Genomic DNA, 6,000 nt, shown 5'->3' on the forward strand with positions numbered 1-6,000 from the left:
CAAACCTAGAGTTACTTACCGTAGGGCTCCCACCCTAAAAAACAAAATTGCACCCAGTCGTCTCAAAACTAAAAAAGTCCATAATCCACTATGCCTCATTCCCTTAAAGGGCATGTATCGATGTAACAAGCCTTTATGTAAAACATGTGCCTTTGTGCGACATGGTAAAAAACAGTTCACCCATGAGAATAAGACTTACCGTTTGGAAGAATTCTATAACTGTTCTACTGATTACGTGATCTACTGCCTGACCTGTCCCTGTGGACTACTCTATGTTGGTCGCACCATCCGCCCACTACGGCAACGATTTGGTCACCATCGCAGGTTTGTGGAGGAGGGTTGTGACCAACATAGCGTACCACGCCATTTCCTCGAGTTCCACAACAAGTCCACATCAGGATTGGAGGTTTGGGTAATAGAGTCTATCCCCAAACTTCCATCTGAGGCCGAACGATTTGCCAAATTATGCCAACGAGAGACATTTTGGATCTATACCCTGGATTCACTTTCACCCAAGGGTTTAAATGAAGAGCTAGATGTTAACACCATATTATGATTAGAGCCGATGTATGTCTTTTTACCTTGTTAAATAACCATTTTTTTTTTAATGCGATTTCATTTGTATGCGATTTTTTTTTTCTTTTTTTTTTTTGTGTTTATTTTCTTATTGCCGCTTTAAGTATTGTGGTCCCACTGTCCAGCCCATTTACAATGGCCACTTTAAGTCCATCTGTATCCACCCAGCTTGAGTGCTGGCTTCCTATAAACTTGTTCAGCTCTTCTGTGTCATGCCACTGCACTTGAGAAAGGAGCGCGCACGCCCTGTGAGGCTACTGCGCACGCTCGGAAACGCGTTGTGCGTTTGGCTGCTGGATCTGTCACGCTGGGCTCCCCTATCTGTTGGCGCCGGATGTACTGAGGAGCAGGGCGCCCTTCTGAAGCCGACAGCCATTCTACCTAACGGTCTCTCGGCTCACCAGGTGTCTCCCTGAGGAACAGAACACCTTCCTGAAGCTGCTGACCATCCTACTATCTGGTCTCTTGGCTCTCCAGACTAGGGATGATCGAACGGTTCGGGTCGACCATCGGTTCGACCCGAACATTGGATGTTCGATATTCGGCCGAATACCGAACTTTTTGCGGCAAAAGTTCGGTATTCGGCCACCAGAACCGCCCAAAATGCACTGGGACAGGAACTGGGCTTTAAAAGCCCGTGATTGGCCCAGAAACGTCTGCAAAAGCCAATGAGGGGGCAGGAGTCTCCTAGGAACGTGATTGGAGTGACTACGGGGACCAGAGGCCAATCAGGAGTGAATACGCCCCACACTATATAAGATGGCCCCGCCTAACCCCTAGCACAGTTATCCAGAGCCTGTTGAAGAGAGTTGAAGCAGTTCTGTCTGACTCCTGCTTGCTACACTACATTTCCTACATATCGAGTGGTTCTAAAGCTCCATATAGCAGAATTGTATTTAGCTTAAAGCCAGTGTAGTTAGGTACAGCGATTGTGCTGGTTCTTAGAGTTAAAAAAAAAAAAAAAAAAAAAAAACTTAAGGGACAGTGTCAGTCTTCTGCTGTATGGAGCTTTCTATTTAGTGGAAAGGGATATCTAGTGTAGTTAGGGAACTTTGTACTACATTAGTTAGATTTGAAAATTTAGTTTCTGTAGGGAAAGTGTGAGGGTTCTGTTTAGTGAGCACGTGGCACAGTGCTGCTGTATCACAGCAGGTATACGTGCTTGCTAGGCAGCAAAATACAGTGACAACTTAACGCCTGTTGTTCAAAGCGTTAGGTGCACTGTACAAAAGCCTTTGCAACTGTGCGTGACACGCAACTGCTGTGCTGTATCCAGCGACAACTGTGGGTCGCATAGCAGTGTGCGTTTTTCACCGCACACAGTTGCCAACGCATCAGTGACAACCTAACGCCTGTTGTTCAAAGCGTTAGGTCCACTGTGCAAAAGGCTTTGCTACTGTGCGTGAACCGCAACTGCTGTGCTGTATCCAGCGACAACTGTGGGTCGCATAGCAGTGTGCGTTTTTCACCGCACACAGTTGCCAACGCATCAGTGACAACTTAACGCCTGTTGTTCAAAGCGTTAGGTGCACTGTACAAAAGCCTTTGCAACTGTGCGTGACACGCAACTGCTGTGCTGTATCCAGCGACAACTGTGAGTCGCATAGCAGTGTGCGTTTTTCACCGCACACAGTTGCCAACGCATCAGTGACAACCTAACGCCTGTTGTTCAAAGCGTTAGGTCCACTGTGCAAAAGGCTTTGCTACTGTGCGTGAACCGCAACTGCTGTGCTGTATCCAGCGACAACTGTGGGTCGCATAGCAGTGTGCGTTTTTCACCGCACACAGTTGCCAACGCATCAGTGACAACTTAACGCCTGTTGTTCAAAGCGTTAGGTGCACTGTACAAAAGCCTTTGCAACTGTGCGTGACACGCAACTGCTGTGCTGTATCCAGCGACAACTGTGGGTCGCATAGCAGTGTGCGTTTTTCACCGCACACAGTTGCCAACGCATCAGTGACAACCTAACGCCTGTTGTTCAAAGCGTTAGGTCCACTGTGCAAAAGGCTTTGCTACTGTGCGTGAACCGCAACTGCTGTGCTGTATCCAGCGACAACTGTGGGTCGCATAGCAGTGTGCGTTTTTCACCGCACACAGTTGCCAACGCATCATTGAGAAATATGCCTGGTAGACCAAGAAAAGGCATACGTGGCCCTGCTGCGGAAAGGGGCACAGCTTCTAGGGTGTCTAGAGGCAGGGGTGGACGTGGTGGTCAGTCCTCAGCCAGGCCACCATTTGGATTGTTCTCCGGCAGTGGCCAAGCTATACGTCCACAGTATGTACAGGAGGTGGTGGACTATATGAACAAACCCTCATCATCGGCATCATCTGCAACTACAGTGACCCAGGCAGAGAAAAGTGGTCAGTCTTCTGCAGTTGTCAGAACAAATACAGATGAGTCCATGTCCACCTCATGTCCTCCCTTAGACCCAATTTCAGACATGGCAGAGGAGTCAGCTGAGCTGTTTGACCACAGTGTCGGCCATCTACTCCAGCCTGATGCTCAGTCCTTTATGGAGTCTGATGTTGGGTCTGAGTTTGAGGAGGAGGCAGAGCAAACAAGAGGGGAGAGCAGACGGCCCGCTCCATCTAAGGCCGCACCTGTTGTCTCCCAGGCCAGGCCTGATGCTCAGTCTTTGATAGAATCAGATGTTGGGTCTGAGGTTGAGGAGGAGGCAGAGCAAACAAGAGGGGAGAGCAGACGGCCTACTCCATCTAAGGCCGCACCTGTTGTCTCCCAGGCCAGGCCTGATGCTCAGTCTTTGATGGAGTCAGATGTTGGGTCTGAGGTTGAGGAGGAGGCAGAGCAAGCAAGAGGGGAGAGCAGACGGCCTACTCCATCTAAGGCCGCACCTGTTGTCTCCCGGGCCACTATACACACCTCATCTTGCTGGGCCTTTTTTGAGACATCCCATGCAGATAAAACAGTTGCGATCTGCAAGATTTGTAAGAAGGGTATAAAACGTGGCAAAAATGTCAACCACCTGGGTACAAGCTGCCTAAACAGGCATTTGACAACCCACCACTCGGCCCGTTGGCAGGAGCATTTAAAGAACCCACAAAAGGGCCAAAGATTGGTCAGTCGGCCTCCTAGTTCTCCTCGCGCTCCTCCTCATGCTCCATCTGCTCCACCTGCTCCACCTGCACATCAGTCTGTTCCTGGCCCTGCTATAGTCACTCGTCACCTGTTGGCAGCCTCCACTGGCAGGGATGATGATATAGCAGGCAGTGTCGCATCTACCTCCAGCACACCACCAGCTGTATCATCTAGACGCCAAATTTCGATTCCACACATGCTGGAACGAAAAAAAATGTATACTCCCCGCCACCCACATGCCCAGCGTCTAAACAGTAGTTTGGCTAAACTACTGGCTCTGCAACTATTACCATTTAACCTGGTAGAGTTTGCTCCCTTCCGTGACTTCGCAAAATGTGCAGTTCCACAGTGGCAGGTGCCAAGTCGGCATTACTTTTCCCGTAAGGCCCTGCCATCCCTATACCAACATGTGGAAGGCAATGTAGTGTCATCCCTGGCCAAGTCAGTCAGCCGTAAGATACACTTGACGGCTGACACTTGGTCAAGCAAACATGGGCAGGGACGGTACATTTCTGTCACTGCTCACTGGGTGACACTGCTTGCCAGTGGAAGGGATTGTAGCCAGGGCTCGGTGCTGCAGCCAGTGTTGCCCCCACGTCTGCAAACAGCTGGTGGTGTCGCTGATCCGGGTAGATCGATCACTTCTACCCCCTCCTGCTCCTCCTCCTCTACCTCCTCCATGCCCTCCTCTGCAGAATGGTCCTTTGAATATGATGAGATACCACGTAAACGTTCAAAGGGCTATTCTATGTCTCAGGCCAAAAGGTGTCACGCAGTGCTGCAGCTTGTGTGTCTAGGGGACAGGCAGCACACTGCCCCTCAGATTCTTGGGGCTCTGCAGGCACAGGCCCAGAGGTGGTTGACACCACGCCAGCTGCAGCCAGGGATGGTGGTTACTGATAATGGGTCAAACCTCCTGGCCGCCCTTCGTCAGGGAAAGTTAACCCATGTGCCATGCCTGGCGCATGTCCTGAATCTCGTGGTACAGCGGTTTTTGAACTCGTACCCGGGAATGCAGGATGTGCTAAGGATGGCAAGAAGGGTGTGCAGTCACTTCAGGCGGTCGTACAGTGCCACTGCACGTTTGGCCGAAGTGCAGCGCGAGTTTCACCTGCCGGTACACCGCCTCATCTGTGACATGCCCATCCGCTGGAACTCCACCTTGGCTATGCTGCAGCGCCTGTACACGCAGCAGAGGGCCCTCAATGAATACCTATGCGAGTACGGCACCAGCACTGGCTCTGCGCGCCTGGGCTTCTTTTCACCACGGCAGTGGCTTTTGATTAAGGATGCATGCGCTGTCCTCTCGCCATTTGAGGAGGCCACAAGGATGGTCAGCCGGGACAGCGCATGCATCAGTGACACCCTACCGGTACTGTTTTTGTTGGAGCACACTCTGCGTGGCATTATGGACAGGGCACTGGAGGCAGAGCAGCAGGAGGAAGAGGAGGACTTCCTTGCCTCTCAAGGCCCCCTTTATCCTGAGAATCCTGACCCCATTATGCCTAGCTCCCAGAGGCCCGAGCAGGATCCAGGGGTGGAAGAGGAGGAGGAGGACGATTCTGCGGGAACTTTTGCAGGGTTTGAGGAGGAGGAGGAGGAAGACATGCGGCAATCTGCAAGGCCTAGTTTGACTCCCTCGGGACACTTTGGAGTAGTACGTGGCTGGGAGGAGGAGGAGCCCGTTGAAGATAATGTCGTTATGAGTGACCCCGAGGAGTCAGCTTCTCAGGCCTTCGCTAATTTGCGACGCATGGGAAACATCATGCTCCAGAGCCTGCGAAAGGACCCCAGAATCAAGGCCATTAAAGAGACTAACCACTATTGGTTGGCCACCCTACTTGACCCCCGGTACAAGTGTAAAGTCTCGGAGCTTTTCCCATCCACCCATAGAGTCCACAGGATCAAATCCCTTGAGGACAGTCTCAAGAGGAATCTGGTGAACATGTTCCCCGACTCCCGTAGGGTGCAGGGGCGGGGACAACCTACCATGGATTCTACTGGTGGTCACGAGAGGAGCGTTGGAGAAGGCGTGCGGTTGACGGATGCCTTTCGGTCTTTTTTTAGTCCTCACCGCCCAGGCCTCTCAGCTGCCACATCGCATCGACAGCGTCTGCATCACATGGTGGACGATTACGTGAGGGCACAAAGTGACACAGAGGGCTTTTCATGTGACGAATCCGATCCACTGGCATACTGGGTCTTAAGATTAGACCACTGGCCAGAACTGGCCCAGTATGCCATGGAGTTGTTGGCCTGCCCTGCTTCCAGTGTCCTATCGGAACGGGCATTCAGCGCAGCAGGAGGATTCGTCACAGACCATCGA

Source organism: Pelophylax lessonae, assembly GCF_965119305.1.
Source record: "Pelophylax lessonae genome assembly, chromosome: 11".
NCBI lineage: Eukaryota > Metazoa > Chordata > Amphibia > Anura > Ranidae > Pelophylax > Pelophylax lessonae.